The sequence below is a fragment of the Lissotriton helveticus genome, chromosome 6, assembly GCF_964261635.1.
Source record: "Lissotriton helveticus chromosome 6, aLisHel1.1, whole genome shotgun sequence".
NCBI classification, from domain to species: Eukaryota; Metazoa; Chordata; class Amphibia; order Caudata; family Salamandridae; genus Lissotriton; species Lissotriton helveticus.
This window is the reverse complement of record NC_136067.1, coordinates 1,702,133,065-1,702,152,488: the sequence shown is the minus strand read 5'-3', so window position 1 is coordinate 1,702,152,488 and position 19,424 is coordinate 1,702,133,065. Positions and strand designations below refer to the sequence as shown.

Genomic DNA, 19,424 nt, shown 5'->3' with positions numbered 1-19,424 from the left:
ATACCTACTACATCGACCATCATGCTCCGGGGTCACACGCTGATGGGACGAGCGGTGTGCAACCTCATTTGGAAATACTATTTATACAGGCTCCCTTGAGCCGGTAAAGGTGACGATCTTGAGATTCCGCACCTGCGCGCCATAAGAGGTATCTGGACCTACAAATATTTTCGGCAGCCCATGCAGCAACCCCGTGTACACGCCTAATCCCTGCTGACGAGCGTTAATAAACGTGAAACACGTGTCGAGGGATGGCAAGCACATCAGTGAATACCCTCAAGATTCAAGACTCGGGTAAAAGCGCACCCGCTGATACCTACTACATCGACCATCATGCTCCGGGGTCACACGCTGATGGGACGAGCGGTGTGCGACCTCATTTGGAAACACAAACCAATTGCCTACTACATTGGGCTGCTAGATCCCGGTGTGAAAGCTCACTACCCATGTGAGCAAGTACTGGCTACAGCAGCATTTGCAGTCCAGGAAAGCTCACAACAGTGATGGGATCACCTTTAACACTGTGGGGCTGATTAGGATGGGGGGACGGACTTTCGCTGGCTGCAACACAAGCCGAAATGCAAAAATGGGATACATTGCATATCCCTGCACTACGTGGGAAACACCATGTGATGCCTGCCACATGGTGCACATATATGTAGGGGGGCATAATAGGTGCCCCCCACAACCAACAGCTTGGGGCAAGGTGGGAAAGGGGCCCCGTAGCGGGCCCCCAAAGTCCCTTTCCACCTGCCTTTTCATGGGAGGTTACCCACCATGAAAAAGCGGGCGGAAAGGGACAATGTAATCCCTACGGCGGTGCCTGCCATTGTGGGGAATACAACTCCCTCCGACGCACCGGCGGGCTCAAGGACCCCATTGGATGCGTGGCAGTCGGTCTTTCTGATCGCCAACAAACCGCCCGCCGTTGTAATATGGCGGTGGGAAACTTGCTTACGATGGCGGTGAGACCGCCACCAACAGGCTGTCGGTGGCGGGCTCACCACCATCGTAATCGACACCTATATGTAGAGCATGCAGTATTTGCTATTTTACAAAGAAGTAAGATCACCCTCACAACTCAGAGGGCATATGGGCATGAAGTAAGACTTTCAGTACCATCTTTACCAGTGTTTTCCTGTCACACAGTTAATGTAGCAACATTCTTTGCACACCCAGTTACTGATGATGAACAAGTACATGACCGTGCTAATTAGATACAAGATGAAGAAAGTAAGGTGGGGTAGGAAGCCCATCCCAGAGAGCATGTTGCTCTTTGTTGATGGATCCTCTGTCATAGATCAGGAAAGTGAGATTAGACATTTAGGAGCCGCAGTTGTAAGAGCTGAACAGCAGGGATCATCTGATACATTACAAACTATTAGCCAAATGACACTGCCTTCTCATTTCAGAGCACAGCCGGCTGTATTAGTGGCCATCATTGAAGCACTGCAGCGAGCTGAGCGACTAGAAGTCACCATTTATTCAGATTCAGCGTACATCACCCCCACTGTACATTCTATCATTTACAGATGGAAAAGGAGGGGATTTAAAGATTTCGTGGCACAATTAGTGAGTGAGTGAAAAAGCTTTATTCGATTTTAAAACAAGGTAAAATCATAAAAGCGACAGACATAATATACAATTTCATACACAATTATGGAAACAGATTTAAAATAGTATTAAACAGTTAAATACATGAGCAAAATAAAGCCTTTTGTTGTAACTACTGTTCTTTAACATAAAGTTTGGGTACCGCCAACTGATTGTGTAGTATCATACATGTGTACAATAAAAGCTATGGATTCCGAGCGAGAAAATTTAAATGAAACACTGGGACTATAATTAATCATGGGTACTCCGAATTTTCAAGCAACCTTTGAGAAACATTGCTATACATTTGGCGTTTGATACTGTTTCTAAATGTTGAAGTGCCAGAAGAGCAGGACGGCATCTCCTCAAGCCCTTGGATAACAATATTGGAATAATCCAACGTTTGCGTGGTAAAACATAGTATTTACAGAACAAAAGTACATGAATAGTAGACTGTTCAGAAATACCGTCACAGGGGCACCGGATAATAAAAGAGGACCAATCTTGTCTCCTTGGAAATGTTACCAGGCGGAAAAACAGATTGAGCCTAAACCGAGTCAGCAGATATTTTTCATAGTTGGTCAGGCAAAAGGTAAGATACGGTTGGATGCCAGAGTGCATTGAATAGTTAAGCTATGTCGGTTTGAAACTTCATTAATTTCTTGGGCTATACGTAATTCCCTTAAATGTGACAAACAAGACAATCTCAAGGTCTTTCTAGTAATACTCGATAGTATCGCAAGTTCTTTAAAATATATTAAAAGATCCAAATCCTTGAGAAAATTGTGCACAAATGACAGCCACGGAATATCTGACCAATTGTCTAGACCCATACAGTCTGATAATAGCGCACGAGTTAGCTCTGTTGTCCAAATACAGTGCCACAGTAGTATTGGCTGGATTTTTATGTAATCAGCTATATAGTCCATACCCAATTCGACATGACAAGCAAACGTTGGAGAACACTGCGGAACGGCCAGCAAATAACAAATAAAAATATTCTCTACCCTCTGCAAAATATCCACGGGTACATAGCCCCACACCCCAGCACCGTAGACAGCTACGCTGTGACACTTAGCATAAAAAATTTGCATGAGTTCTTTTGGGAGAGGCTTCCCTATTTTACGTGCAAAGGCAATTAGGGCAGATGTAGCTCTTAAAAATAGGAGATGCCTACTAGCGATGGCCGGTTTCCAAGAAGAAGTATTATCAAATAGAATACCAAGGTAAGGATATGTCTTCGTGCAGTCCAACTTAGTTTCTTCAATTAGTATCGATTTTTTCTTGGATGTTTTTTTGCCAAAATGCATAGCATAGGTTTTTTTAATATTGACCATTAAATCAAGTGAAGCCATTAATTTACAGTAGGAATTTAACTGGGTCCGAAGTTGTAGTGGGGTTCGCGCCATGATCACCGCGTCGTCCGCGTAAAGTAACGCGGGAATGGGACGACGGGCGATTGCTGGTAAGTCCTGACTCCCCTCTAACATGGCCTTCTCGAGACCATTTGTATAAAGGTTAAATAAAAAGGGAGCCAGGACACACCCCTGTCTGACCCCCTTTGTGACTGAGAAGGGGCAGGTAAGCTCCCCGTTCACACCAAATCTCACCCTGGCCGATGCTCCCAAGTACAACTCGCGCAAGAAGGATATTATCGGGGGTCTACACCCAGTTCCACTAGGACTGACCAGAGCCTTGAATGTGAAACACAGTCAAAGGCTGCGGTCAGATCCACGTAGACCAGGTGTAGATTACCCCTCTTTGCCTGAGCATATTTCCCAATTAAAAGGGAGAGATTCAGAGCCTGCTCCACCGTGTCCAGCCCCTCCCGGAAACCGTATTGGAGGTCTGTCATGATGTTGTTATCCTCAGACCAGGCCCTTAGTCTGTCTAAGATCAAGCGGCCTGCAACTTTGCCGAGAGAATCCAGGAGGGAAATGGGCCTGTAGCATGCCGGGTTGTTACAGTCTCCCTTCTTAAAAATGGGCAGCAGACTAGAAGTTGACCAAGATTTTACAACACCCCCTTTTAACGCTGCTTCAATTACTCTGGTCAATACTGGTGACCAGAGCTCCTGATTATGCGTATAAATGTCTAACGGTACGCCGTCCGGCCCGGGAGCTTTACCAGACATCGAGGATGTCAGGGCGTCAATTACCTCCTCATGAGTAAAGGATAGTTTAATAGGGTAAGGTGATATATATGTATTTTCATTAAGGTTGTCACCCTCAGCTAAAAATATTTTAGAAAAGTGGGAAACCCAACCCTCTGCGCTGATTGCTACCTCGATACTTGGACCAGTGTTCACGTCATTCAAGGAGGGTGAGTTGACCACTTTCCAAAACATTCGACTATCCTTTCTGTTGCAGCTCTCATGGAGCTTCTCCCACAGTTCTTTTTTCTTTTCCTTCCTACATTCTTTTTTTGCCAAATTATAAAGCTTTCTCAGCTTCCTAATTTACAGCTGATCCCTCTCAGGTTTGTGTAGGGCTATTTTTAGGGTCGACAGGGCTCTGCGGCATTCCGAATTGAACCACCCTTTTTCCTGCGATCCAATCTGTTTTTGTTTGCGGAGCAGCTCCTTGCTGATTACTTTAGTAATATTATTAAAACTAATCAAGATATCATCTACAGAGGAATTCAAATCTAGACATGTTTCTAGCATAGGGAGAGCTCTGATGATGACGTTAGATGTGATAACATCCGGATCGACTTTAGCCCATTTCACCGAATAGCCATTAGTTTTATGTAAACACAAAGCTCTTTGGTTTAACAGCCCAGGATTACCAGTTGTGTCACGTCCATTATTTATTTTATTTTATTTTAGTTTCTTATATCGCGCCAGAATCGACCCCAATGGGGTATCTCCGCACTTTGCACGCCAGGATGGAAAGGTTCGTACCTATGTGGGTGAGTTAAAGGCCATTAGTCTTCCAGGAACAGAGTTGTTTTAAGCATTTTCCTGAAGGATATGTGGTTGGTGTTTTGTCTGAGGCTAAGGGGCAGATTGTTCCACAAGGTCGGCCCCACAAGAGAGAGGGCACGGCCACCTTGTCTGGTCTTCTTAATGAACGGAGATTTTAGTAACAGTTGGTTGCTTGATCGAAGAAGGCGATCTGGTTTATAGAGCTGGAATTTTTGGGCTAGGTATTTGGGGCCACCTCCAAAAAGGCATTTATGAACAGTGCAACAGATTTTAAACTTGATACGTTGCCGTATCGGTAGCCAGTGGAGTTTTCTCAGTAGGGGCTTGGAGGGGGTTCTTGCGGGAGCATTCAGGATCAGTCTTGCTGCCGTATTTTGGACCACCTGTAGCCGGTTTAAAGCATCCTCGTTAGCTAATATCAGGAGCCCGTTACAATAATCCAACCGGCTTATCACCAGGGCTTGTACAAGGGTCTTTCTGCACGTGTCGGGCAGGAGGGGAAAAACTCGCCTTAGCAGGCCAATGGTGCGGAAACATGCTCCCGAGATTACATTTGCATGCTCCTTTAAGGTTAGATTTTGATCTAACTTCACACCCAGGTTTTTCACGGTCAACTTTGGGCAGGGTACTGGTCCCAAGTCCTGAGGCCACCAGTCGGGAGACCAGAGTATGGTGGCTTTCCCAAAGAGCATTACCTCCGTCTTCCCGACATTGCATTGGAGGCAGTTGGAAGCCATCCAATTTGACACTGCCCTCATGCCCTCAGCGAAATTTTCCCTAACATTCAAGTTAAGAGAATGGAAAGGGTAGAGAAGTTGGGTGTCGTCAGCGTAAGACACCGGTGTGAATCCGTACTTCCTTACAATCTCAGCAAGGGGGGCCACGTACACATTAAACACTGTGGGGCTTAGGCATGAGCCCTGTGGCACCCCCTTCGTGAGCACCCTTGAGGTGGAACGATAGGGGCCCAAGATGACAGATTGTGATCGCCCGGTGAGGAAACTCTCCAGCCAGGACAAAGCCTGTCCTCCAATGCCCACTCCCTGCAACCGGCTTAGAAGTATTTTATGAGACACAGTATCAAAAGCGGCCGACAGGTCTAACAGCACCAGAATCATTGAGCCTCCTCTATCCTGTGACATCTTGATGTTGTCGGTCACGGAGAGGAGTGCTGATTCGGTGCTGTAGTTGGGCCTGAACCCAGATTGTGAATGGTCTCTGTCGCCTCTATGAAACTGGAGACATGGATGTTGACATGTTTCTCCGCCAGTTTGCTCAGGAGGGGTAGTAAAGAGATGGGACGGAGGTTAGAGAGTTCCGTCCAAGGTGAAGCTGAGTTTTTCCGTATAGGATTCACTACTGCCTCTTTCCATTGCTGAGGGAGTTGCCCTTCTTTGAAGGAGAGGTTCAAAATTTTATAAATGATTGGGCATAGTGTCTTGCTCAAAGTGGTCGCCACTCTAGCAGGAAGCAGATCAAGGGGGAGCCAGTTTTCATGTTGTTTAAAAGTGACATAATGTCACTCTCAGTGACTTCAGGGATGTCAAGAAAAGTGTCTCTTTGAGTCTCCAAGTGAAGAGTACTGGGGGCCTCAGTGTCCATGGGGTATTTGGCCAAGATGATTTTATTGTAAATAGTTTCAATTTTATCCTCAAAGAATAGAGAGCTATTGTTACACAGCTCTTGGGAGAATATGTCGGGGCTTTCACATACCAAAGGGTTAGTGAAGGTCTGCAAGATTTTGTATAGTTCCCTGGTGGAATTGCCAGCTTCGGCTAGCTGTGATGTTAAGCAGGTCTTTCTAGCTTTTTTAATATTTTTATAATAGGTGGACATTGCCTGCAAGTAATGTTCTTTACTAGCACTAGTGTGGGTTTTCCTCCAGAGTTTTTCCAACTTTCTACATCCTTGTTTTTCTAGTTTGACTGAGATAGTGACACTATTCGGGAAATGATCACTACTAATGTCATTACCAGTGATAAATGTAAGCAGCTCATCCTTCATATGATTAGATATCAAGATAAAATCAATTATAGTATTACATCCCCTGCCGTGGAAGGTAGGGGAGAAGTCAATTGGGGGTTCAGCTAATTCATTCGCAAACCACAATCCTAACGTGAAAATGTTTTCGTTTAGAAAGTTTCCAGCGTTAGAGTGTGTGAAGGGTGTTAGGGGGCTCCCATCCTCATCCACAACACCACAATAAGAATTAATATAATCTTTACATACAGTAATATTGAAGTCACCGCTCCAAATCAATTTAAAAGGTAAGGAGGAACAACCATTCCGGTAGTCATCTAGGACCAAAGTTATCTTATTTAAGACTTTCACAAGGTCAGGTGGTAACAGTTTGTTGTAAAAATTTACTAAAAAATAAGTAGGTCCTTGGTTCACTGAGAGTTAATTATCTGATAGTTCTCTTCGGTTGAAATTTCTACAATATTCTTAAGTGTAAAAGTATTGGATACATATACTGATAAGCCTCCCTTAGGTCTACCAAAAATGGAAGGACGTGCGCTAGAATGAAACAATCTGTACCCCTGAAGATGGATAGGAGTAACCGACCAAGTTTCCTGGCAACAAACTATATTATGTTTTCTAATGATTTCTAGCCAGTTCGGTTGGTCGACTTTGGAGCGCAAACCTGCAATGTTCCAAAATAGAATAGAAAAGATCAAACTACCAGATGATAAAGTCTCAGGGGAAAGATATGGTTGATTGGAATGGGTTTCAGTTTCCGCGATTAACCCCTGAGGCAACAAAGAGGGATCTTGTATTGGGTTCCATGGCCCTTCAGTCAAAAGACTAATGTCCTGGGCCTTATCTCGAAGGTCACTGGTGGAAGAAAAACTGTCACAATAATCCTCAGATGAAACAACCTTTTGGAGTGTGGTTGACGTATCTAGGGGACTCATGTTGGAATTATCCTCCGGTGTTGGGATGGGTAATGGTCATTCATTATCATCTAAACCTGACAAAATATTAAATCGATTCTGTGTAGGAATCAGAAATGGTCTTGTTGTCGGTTGATGAATAAAACTGCCTTCTTGGGTAAAGGGAGTAAACCATGGTGGGGGATAATAATTATCTAGAGGCTTAATATAGTCATTCTGATAGTGAAAAGTAGATCTATACCGATCGCCCTGATGGAAAGGATGGGACCTAAAGGCTTCCTGATGTTGGTATAAAGGTCTAGGATGAGCTACTCGTGAATCGAATTGAGGCCTAGAGTAATTGTCCTCACGATAGAATAAGGGTCCAAATTCGTCTTCCTGAAAATTGACCAGTGGCCTGGGCTTGGTGGAGTTCAAGACATTTCTAGGGTAAAAGTAGGTCAAAGCACGAGGTATAATTCCATTACTGCCATTGGGAGGAAACCAATCTAGAATATAACTAACTGCCCTTGTATCTCTAAAATGTATTAAAATAATGTCCCCCGTGATATTCTTTGTGCTTGGACCTATCCAGGGAAGGCGCCTAACGTGTAGAATTTCGCCGTTCACATTAGGAGGAATTGGTCTGTTTTTCTTAAGCCAAAATATGACTTTGTTCTTTAGTTGATTTTGGTTTTCATTTTTACTAACTATACCGTCCTGTAAGACCGGTACTCCAGTGAGCACCCCCACAAGCGGAACAGCTTCCGGGGGCAGTTCCACTTTGTGCCTCTTAGGAGCGAATGGCCTTACTGGAGCTTCATGAACGGGATTTTTAGAAAGATTACCCTGTAAGTTAGGCTTCCCTACCTCCTGAACCACTTTATCACTATTTTTCTCCTTTGGCCGCAATATTATGGGGGGCGTTAGTTTTGGCGTTATCGGGTTAGTTTGATTCGTAGATTTAGATGCCGTTTGACCAATAGGATTTAGAGGTGGTACAATAGTTGTAGACACTGGTGAGGGCACTGAAACACCCATTAATTCCTTCTTTAATTTCCTTAATTGCCTGTTCTAAAAAAAACAGTTGTTGGCCTATTCTTTGTAGTCTGTCAACCAAGGGCAATATGAGAGACCTAATTAGTTTTTCGATACTACCCATTAAAACAGTGCCAGATGGATCTGATGTAGAAAAGGAAAAATCAGTAGGTAATAGGGGTAGTATAGGTACATCAGGAGTGGAACTTATAGGTTTGACACAATCAGTATGTCTGAGTTTAATTGTCTGTGCTCTACTACCCCCCTTTTTCCTTCTTTTCGGTGGAGGACCTTGTGGTCGTGTTTTTATTTAAGGATTATTGCGTATTTTAGTAGGCTCTACCATTGGTGACAATAGGGCTACAGAATCTCCAGCCTCTTGCAGCATATTACCTGAAGAGACGGAGAATTTTATTAGCAAATCATTATTTGGATCGGGAGGTGGGGTGATATCTTGAAGAAGTAGGGGGATACTATCTCCAGACAAATCTTGAGCTCCCTCGCTTTCGCAATGTGTACTAGGAAGCGGGGACAAGGCTAACTGTAGCGGGCCCAAAGAGGAACGTTTATTCTTGATTAGCTCGACTGAGCGGCGTCTCTCAGCCCGTCGTTCAGCGAGGCTAGCGTCCCTGTCTGTTCGTATAGCAGCCCTAATAAAATAGTTGTCTAATGTCCCTTGTTTGTCTCCTCCACCCACCGAAGATGCTGTTATTGGGGCAGGAGAGGACACCATGCCCCCCTAGTTCTAATGAAGCCTAAACAATCATACAAAATTACAATCGTATAGGCACAAACCTAACTGTGGTCACGCGCTCCACAACACCCAATAATTAAGTGTATCATGTAACAATGTAGGTGAGTCAGGCTACTGAAGAACAGGGATCGCGTTCTAGAGGGTGCTTATACCCTGCCGTGAATTTACAAATCTAAGCGGGGTGGCCCGGTCCGGGCTCTAATGGCCTCTGAGGGCCTAAGATGGCCCGCCCTTTGCCCGGGCTTAGCCCCGGGGTCTGACCCGCGCGCGTCCCGCGTGCGCGAGCCCCTTGGCCCTAAAATCAGAGGAGTAGATGGGGGTGGGAAGAGGACCAGCTGCGGCAGATTGATCCACGCACTGCCCGCTGGTCCTCGCAGTCCCGCTGGGGTCCGGCCCAAGTCCCTCCTTAGCCCTCCAGCAATGTCTCTACACTCGAGCGGCCCCCGCAAAGCGGGGGCCGCGAGAAAAGGGCTGGCGTCCACGGGGCAGCAAGAAGCAGGCACAACAGGCTGATAAGTCTACCTCCTCCTCGCAGCAAAATAGCGGAATCCAACAAGATAGCAAAACACAGTCCTTAAACCAATCCTGGAGATGGGGGCGGGAAGAGGACCAGCTGCGGCAGATTGATCCATGCACTGCCCGCTGGTCCTCGCAGTCCCGCTGGGGTCCGGCCCGAGTTCCTCCTTAGCCCTCCAGCAATGTCTCTACACTCGAGCGGCTCCAGCGACGCGGGGGCCGCGAGGAATGGGCTGGCCTCCACGGAGCGTCCACGGGGCAGCAAGAAGCAGGCACAACAGGCCGATAAGTCCACCTCCTCCTCGCAGCAAAATAGCGGCACAATTAATAAAAGCTTTAACACTTCCCTCTAAAGTAGCAGTAATAAAGTGTGCAGCGTCCTTATCGTCCTAGTCCTTATCTCCAGAGGTAATGTTCTGGCAGATTGGGCTGCAAAAGAAGCAGCTATAGCAACCCCAAATTATAGTCAATGTGATCAACACACATCAGGAATGATGACAAGCAGGCAACAGGATGCTGTAGAATCACTGCCCCAATCTACTGAAACACAGTGGCGGAGCCTCCGCTCAGACATAAGAACATCGCCCACTGCTTTTCAGCAGGGTAATAAGAGGAAAAGTAAATTATAATACCTTGACGTTATTACCATTTTTTTTCCCTACTGCAGCAGTTTTGCGGGGCAGGTCAGGGCTGCTCTGCTCACAGAGTGGTGACACTCTGTAGGTGCGTATGAATGTTTGGCCGGCTGTCTTGGGCCGACCAAACAGTCACACGCACTTTGCATGTTCGGCACCCAGGCTGAAATACAAACTGGGTGGAGAACATGCCTAGGCTCCCAGTCCCCATCTGACCACCGAACCACGGTGCTCAGACCAATCACAATGCTGTGATTGGCTTAGGGGAGCCTGGATGCTTCCTATTTCCGGCTCGACGGGAGGGACAGCGGAGGAGAGACGTGGAGATAAGGTAACATTTTTTACACTCCCTTCCCCCGCCACCCGATCAATGCCAGCCGCCATTGCCGAAACAGCAAAATTACATTCGAGTGAATTGCAAGAACAAGCATTACCTCACAAAATGGATCTTTGGGAACAGAGAGGCTGCATTAAGTCACCAACAGATCTCATTTACAGGCAAGAGAGTGTAGGCAAGCCAGTAATGCCACAAGCCCTGTTGTACATGGCTTTAGAGCAACTACAACTCCAAGCACACACCACAAAAGAATATCTTCTTGATCCATTACAGGCAGATTGGTTTATTCCAAAACTATTTGAAAAGATAATGCACATTGCAGAATGTGCAGTATGTCAACAGTATAGCCCCAAGCTGACCTTAAAGGTGATCAGATCAACAATGCCACGCCCAATAGGTCAATTTAAATATCTGCACTTAGATTTTATTGACATGATACAAACATGTAACAAATACAGGTATCTTATATTAAATGTTTGTCCATTCTCATGATGGATTGAGGCAGGGCCCTGTGTACATCTGTGTACATGACGATGCTAAAACAGCAGCCAATTTTCTGACAATAGGGGTGATACAGGGGTTGGGCATGACCCCAGCAATCCGCTCCGATGAAGGGGCCCAATTCTGTCAACGCAGTATTTCAACACATTTGCATCGCTCTAGCAATGCAACATAAACTGTCATCTGTTTATCACCCCCAAAGTAATGGAATCACAGAGCACCTAAATGGCCTCCTCACAAATAAAATACGCAAACTATGTGGTACACTGCTAAAGAAATGGCTGTACTGCCTACCACTAGCTATGTATGTCCTCAGAAATCAGCCAGGAAGCCATCACAATTTAACATCACATCAAATAATGACAGGATGTGCCATGCCCACCCCTTTACCAAAAGAGCAGCAAAAGACACATGCCCATAAAACAGATGAGGTTTTAGAAGATTAAATGAATTATTTGTCTGAGCTCGTGAAGTCTGTCAAGTTCTTCTCAAAACAGGTATTGCGAAAGGAAAAGACCAGTCCGATGCCTGTAGGCCAACAGGTTTACATGCAGAATTTCATCCGCAAATAGAAGGTTCCTAAATTCGACAGCCCTTTCTCAGTAACAATGGGTACCCCACTGCAGTGAAAGTGGATGGCAGGAAACAATGGGTCCAAATAAAAGACATGCAACTGGACCCCACCTTGCCTCAGACACTTCCACAGACGGAAGGGGAACAAGAGGGGGAAAGAGAGACTCAAGAGTAGCAATGTCCCACTTCAAAGCGCGAGTGCAGTATTTTGTCAACTCTACTGGTGTACAGTTATGTATTGCTGTTTTGTTTTTCTTTTATGTCTTCTGGTGCTGGTGGCTACATTTGCAGGTAGCGACATTGCAGTGGTATTTTACCTGATGTATGGGACTACGTAACAACATTACACGCTTGCAGAGAGCAGTAGCCAAACAGAAAAATATATCCCATAGTATTCATGCTGCCTTGTAGATAATATGGCCCCCAGCGCCGAGATACCCCTTCGGGGTGATTCGTGCGCTATACAAGTACTGGATTTACATTTTGTTTTTTTAGCAGCAAATGACGGAGATAGGTACGCAGTTCTAAAACTTCTTGCTTTGTTTGTACTTTGAATTCACATGCCACCGACTCTGATAGGTTGCACTCGTCCAAAGAGGTACCTCCAAATATTACCATGTGTCTGTTACACCTTTTTCTTTGCAGAATTCGAGTGCAGATGCAACCAATGCAGGCTAAGCAGGGAACATTCCTTGTAAATACCACTCAATATGAAAAAGAGTTAGCAGAGCTAACAGACCGCAAAGAGCTATTAGTGAAGCAAGATGCAATGACCAGGACGTGGATAATGAGGTACAAGGATGAAACTTGGTGAGCTAAAATATTGCAGTAGGGATTTTCAGGGGTACCCTGTCTGATGCTTTTCTGCAAGAATGACTCCGCCACACCCCTGACTCACAATTGCCAGAAAAGGCCATATTTCTGAGTAAATGGATCAGTATAAGTTCATGGTCACTGGCTCCATGGTACTCAATTTGGGTGCAGGGCCCCATCACTGTGGAAACCCAACCAGACTGTCAATATCACAACAGAAGTGTCAGGCAGTGTGGGATGAGAACATATCTAGACTAACTTGGGTAGAAACAACTACAACTCTTTGATCAGGTAGAAAACCCATTCTCTTCTCTTTGTTTTCAGGGAAAATGGAACAGTCCCTTTAGGGAACAAAATCAATTGCAATGTTACAAGATATAATGCTGATATGCAATGGGGCACCTCCAGCCTAATGGAGTTTTACTGGAACTGTCGTGAGTGGATGTATATGCAACTTCCTTCACGTTAGTGAGCACTCTGTTCTTTGGTCACCATGCATACTACCTCCCTGGTGATTCCAGGAGTGGACATCTCTCAAATATATGACCATCCCATGAGCCGCCCAATAACCTTGCTACACCATCATTGGAGGAAGAGAGCTGCAGAGTACATTGGTACACAGCCTGGGAAGACATCCCACAAGAGCACAGGCTGTTCAATGATGCACAAATCTTCTTCAGCAGCATCCTTCCGTTCGTTCAAGGTACAGCAACCGCACGTTGACTCCAGATTACCCATTGGGAGTTGATGAAAGCCTTCAACACCACTGAGGATGGATTCAACGCGATAAAAGAAGAGTTGCGAGCCATGAAAGTAATGATTATGTACCATAGATATGTACTAGAATTGACAGCGATGGAAGGGCCAAGATTCAAACTGCCTGCTGCGCATATATTCCAGCCAATGATGCTGATAATGGAACACTAACAGAGGCCCTACAAAATATGCCTACCTTGCAAATGAAGATGGTGGACGAGGGGGGTGCCCCAATAAATAGTTTTTAGGGTGATTCACTTGGGTATCATCTTGGATGGCAGTAATAATTAAGGCTTTGTTGCCTGTTCTTATAATATTGCTAATGATGTTCTGTGCCTTCCAAATAGTGATAGGATGTTGTAAAAGGGGTATTCAGAAGTTGGGAGGGATGTTCACAGCTTGATTGGTCCATGCAGGATGTTGAGAAAAATGTATACACATTAATACCTGCAAGCAAAAGGGAAGGCGAGGAAATTATTGAAAATTCAACTAAAGGGGGGAATGTTATAATGAATGTAGAAAATGAAGAAGGCCCACTCAAGTCATTGCAAGCAACTGTACGTGTTAAAGGAAAAATACAGGCCTAAGCTGTATACAGTAGCAGAATAGAAAGCACAATTGGAGTCAGTACCTGTGGGTAGGGAAGTAGACACAAGCTTTAGTAGAATAGAGAAATATAATTAGACACAGCAGAAATGGGAAGTCAGAGACCCGCATTGCAAGAAAATATCTTTGTGAAAATATGTTGATAAAGCAGAAGAGAGGCACAGGATAAGTGGAACGGTAGGCCTTGCAGAGCATTAGACATGTAGGGAGTAGAGCATTGCTAGGCTTCAAAGGGAAACAGCATAACACAGTCCAAACTATGGTGTACCTTTCCAATTAAGGGGCAAATTTCGATGTTGTTAGGTTCAGAACCCCTGTTTACTGCCGAATCGTACAGTTTTCCCAATGACCGATTACGATGCCCGGAAACTGTTTGAGCAGATCGAATCGGTTCCGAAATGCACCTGGACCGCCGGAGTCTTTCAGATCCGATTCGTACAGCTCTATGGGCACGGTTTTCATATGAGTGATTACGATGACCACTTCGGTCAGTCGTTCAGATTCGGTATGCCCGAGACGAAACAGCTGCCGGAATCTGTCTTTGGGGGCACATTATGGGCCCCCCTTCACCCAGAGGAGTCCGAATGTGGCCTGTGGGGCTACCCAAGGGACCCCTCTTCCCAACCATGCACAATGTGGCAGGCACCATGGGGTGCCCACCACAGGGTGCACGGTTTTCCCCAAACACCTCATTTTTCAATGGGAGCCTGTGTTCAAGTTCCTGAACACAGGCTCCCATTGAAGTCAATGCGAGTTCGACCAAACGATGTTGGAAGGCATCGTAATCAGTTGTTCGAACTCACAAGAGCCGATTTATTTAGAAAGTAGTCCGGAACCGATTCGTTCGGGACAGTTTCCAACGAAATTGTAATCGGCGCCTTAGTCTTAACCACGCTTTAGTCTTTACCACGCAGGTGTTTATAACTACTGTGTCTTTACCACTAGAGTCATCACCACGCATCAGTTTACAACTATTTGTGGATCTAGATATTTTGCATACATGTGTCATTACTACACATGTTTATACCACTGGTATTTTTACTACTTATGTGATTTACAACTAGTGTTAGTACCACATATTTTTCACTAGTGTCAATAGTGTGTTTTACCACTAGTGTCATTGCCACAGGGTATTGACTAAGGAATTGTATTAATACTCGCTATTAATTTTAATACATTCGTATTAATATTTATGAATTGTAATTTATATAAATTAATAGTTAATGTAAGTTAAAAATGATTTTATAAAATTGCAAAATTAGTATTTTGGGACAAGATGCAAGGAATATAGGGATATTGGGTGGGGTTGTGTGTTAATACTCCGCTATTATTTTTAATACTTTAGTATTTATATATATTGGAATTTTGTAAAAGTAATAATAATATTACAATTATAAAAATAATTTTAGAAAAGAGTATTTAGGGATGGGATGCAAGGGATATTGGGGTATTTGTTGGAGAGGTGTATTATTATTCAGGTATTCATTGTAGTAGTTGAATATTAATAATTAAAGGTAATTTATTTAAGTAAACAAACCAAATTGATTGGTTTTTAAAATGAAATACAAATGTATATTTAATTTTTTTAAATATAAATTAATTTAAAAACATTTATTTGTTAAAATTACGTTTTACCACATTATACAAAACAATCTTAATGTAATACAAAGGCATACTATTTATATAATTTATTTAAACATAGTATCAAAATTAAAAATTGTAAAATAAATAGTAAATAATATAACATTTTATAAAAATATAAACAAATTTATTGTAATATGTTCAATATTTTTTAAACATTTTATATGTGTTTTTTGCAACGGTTTACCATTAAGTTCACTGGCGAGTATTGTCCCTTTTCTGTTTTTACTTTTGTGCTTGACGCACATGGTTGTACGTATGTTTCTACAGTTGGTAGAGTGTGATGGTCCACATTGGAAGCAAAGAAGAGCTGCGGTCAGGTAAGAACAATTTACTTTATATTACTGAGTATATAGGTGGGTATGTTTATTGTAAAGTACAGGGGGAAGGTAGTTAGATAGAAATACTTGGAGCCTTATTAAGAGTTTTGCAGTCTGACGGCCGTAGAACTGAGTCTGCCCTGCCAGTAGCGCATTATGAGTTGTCCACAGGGCCGGCGATGTGGAGGTGAGGATCTTGCAGCGGTGGTGAGTACTTTTTCCAAATATATATTGATGCCTGTGTGTGCATTTCCACTGCATGTGTTGGATGCACACATCTGCATGATAAATATGAAAAAAAATCATATACCCATTACCAGGGTTCAGCACATATATAGGCAGTCCTGGAAATGGGTATATGGTATGAAAAAGACTCACCTATATATCACCGCACACACAGTCGTAATCCTCTGGATTCAGATCCTGCTATGAAGGGGGACCCAGAGACAGGGATTCACGTCGGACTCTGCCAGGAGGAAGAAAAAAGGGGTGAGTATGCACCACAAATCCTTCGTCACCACCACCTTGAAACAGGAGGTTGGACTGCTGCGGTCCACTCATGGATCAAGCAACTCGTAATATGCATGGCGGTGCAGCTCCCCTGTACCACCCTATGGAGGCTGCCTTTCCGCGACTGTCAGCCCGGCTGCCTGCTGGAGAACTTGGCGGTCCAGCTGCGTCTTCCCTAAGCCAATCTGCCTAACTCGCGACACGGTTTTCCGACCCTCGAGCTCTCCACGCTCAGACAGCAACCCCAGATACAGCAGTACACGGAACCGCCAAACTTGTAATAAGGCCCTTGTTATGTGTTATGTGCGTTTATTAATTTTCCACTCCCATGCAGGTTGTGTCCATATTTTTTTTTAAAGAAAGTTTTGAAAAGTTATAAGAATAATTTGTAAAACTTTTTCAAACTTCTTTGAAATAAAAGCAACATTTTTACTTTTTTGCCTACGTGTTTTTTACACTGTTTATATTCTTCTTGGAACGAAGATTATATGGCTGCAGGATTTGAATGGATGTATTGAACCCAGTAATACAGCGTTATTTTTAGGATATTTCTATTTGGAATCAGTATTATTTTTTAAGGGTATGTTTTTATTAACAGAGTTTCCAATATGGATGTTCTATTTTTATTGTTGACCTCAACAGTTGTGCACTACTACTTTTTTTGGGGGGGTTGTTTTTGGGGAGTGACTATTGTGCATTTTTACAGTGGATTTTTTAGATTGAAATTACATATATTTGTAATAATTGAATTGCAGGTGATGGTTTTGCATTTCAGGACGTAATGTTTTTTCTGTGAATGTTAATTTGTACATATATGGATTACTGGAGTACTATTGACTCTTGGTGACACGTTAAAAAGTGTCACCAAGAAGACAGAAAGAAGACACATACAGGTAGGAATTAATAAAAATAATTTAGTAAAAAATAATTAAAAATGCCAATTGAATTGTATAGAATTGTTAAAACAGGCAAGTAATTTAGGGAAATACTAGTTAGTTTTAGTAATATATTATGTATGCGATACTGTACAGGAAGTCTGACCATCAACGAAAGTTGTTGTATTTGATCCAATAATCTCTCAGATATTTCTTTTCTCTTTTTGGATGTACGTGGCTTCAGGCTACCTGATTGCGCAAGTCTCATTTCTTGGAAACTTTGACCCTCATTATGATTTTTTTTTTTTTTTTTTAAATTTGTTTTTATTGCAGAATTATAGACAATCTTCAAGGTCCAACGACCAGTCATCCTCTCACAACTCGAGGCCCCATATTGTGGTAAAATAGTACACAGCCATTCAGCCCACATCCCGGAGGCTGGGCGGCGCACCAACAATTTCCATCAGGTTGTTCCTCCCATTGGCCGTGAGGACATCCGGTCAACAGCACAATCATGTATCTGCTTTTATTGCCTAACAAAACTCCCCTCCCCCCCCCCCTCCCCGCCGCCGACACTTCCGGCACTTCACTTAAGGCTACGCCTGGGTCCCCAGTATCCACCCCGTCAGGTCTACACTGGTTCTCTATTATAGCTGTCGTCCGATTGCGTCTAATATCATCCATTCCCCACCTACCTCTCTGTGTCTCCCTACCACCGACTGCTGGTGATCTGGTGGGTTCCCCTGTTGTGAATGCCCCCTTTGATGTGTCTGCAGTGTCCCAGTATCTATCCCCCCCCACCCTCCCCTGCTGCCATTGATGTGGGTGGTATTTGTGGGTCCCAAAAAGATGTCAAATTGCTCATCGGGGTCAAGCTTTGGCCTTCCTAGCCTCATGGAACCGCCCCGCCCAGGCTTCCCTCCTCTTCATCCCTGGTCAAATAGTCGTTCAGGTCCTGCACAATCATTTCCCACGCTCTCGCAAGCTCTAGGCTCTTCTCATTACCGGTCCGCGTAGCCTGCCGCATTCTAATCACACTCTCACATTGGGACCATTTTCGCAGCTCATTCGACCATCTACGAACAGACGGGCCCTCCCTGGATTTCCAGTGCCAGGTAATCTCCCTTTGCGCTAGAATAAGTCCTAGGCCAATAAACTTGCTCGTATTTTTGGTCTTCGCCGTGTGTGGGAACCATAGCAATATGCACGCAGCCATATCAAAGTCCACCGCCCTTTCCGTGACCGCATTCAAGAGCTCTCCCACCTCCGCCCAGTATGTCCCCAACCGCGGGCAACCCCACAGCATGTGGTCTAACTCGACTGCAGGCACTAAGCATCTCGGACACGCTGCATTCTGCACCTGAAAGTGCCGTCTGATTTTCCCTGGTGTCAGGTATGCTCTATGCAATATAAAGAAATGTACCTGTTGGAAGCGGGTGTTCCTACAACCCTTCCATGCCCTCTTCCAAATATGGCCCCAAACCGGATCTGGTATGGGCTTACCTATGCTGTCCTCCCATTTTCCCTTCAGCTCGGCCAACGGTGCAAGACCCTCGTTCAGCATTCTCGAATGGAGGCAGGTCACCGCCTTTACCGTACCCGCAGCCATCACGACGTACTGGCAGGCCATAGTCGTATCTGGTTCGCCCAGTCCCCCCTGCCAGTGTTTTTGTATCGCCGTTGTCACTGCGGCATGCAAGAGGTAGCTCCCATCCGCAAGCCCAAACTGGTCCTGCAGCACCCGATAGGGAACCAATACCCCGTCAGCATAGAGATCTCCCACCATCTGCAATCCCAGGTCTTCCCATTCCGCCAACGGAGACCAATCTCCTCCATGAGGCAGTGCCGTCAGCATTCCTATGGGGATCTCCGGAGCGTATGGGCGGGCAGATCCCGCTCTCCTCAGGCTCCTAAGCAAACACGACCGGAGGGTTTTCTCTTCAATCGTGAGATCGCCCAATCGCAGCTTCTGCTGCATCACAATGTAGGACAGGATATGCCGCTGAATACCTTTCCCCCGTCCCTCGTTGGGGCCCCTGAACTCTCTCGCGACGTTCTGCGTCAAGATCTGGAGCTGTGCCGCTAGGTAGTACAGCTCAAAATCGGGGACCGCCATTCCCCCCTCAAGCTTGGGTCTATGCAAAGTCTGCAGCGCCA

At 44.6% G+C, this 19,424-nt stretch overlaps 1 protein-coding gene and 1 pseudogene across 11 annotated transcripts in view; one reads left to right on the top strand and one right to left on the bottom strand.

The window, feature by feature from the left end:
• LOC144763708 (uncharacterized) overlaps window positions 1–19,424 on the bottom strand; it is a 2,434,724-nt gene that overhangs the window by 82,982 nt on the left and 2,332,318 nt on the right. The window lies entirely within an intron of this gene.
• On the top strand, window positions 13,113–13,902 carry LOC144761430 (uncharacterized; annotated as a pseudogene).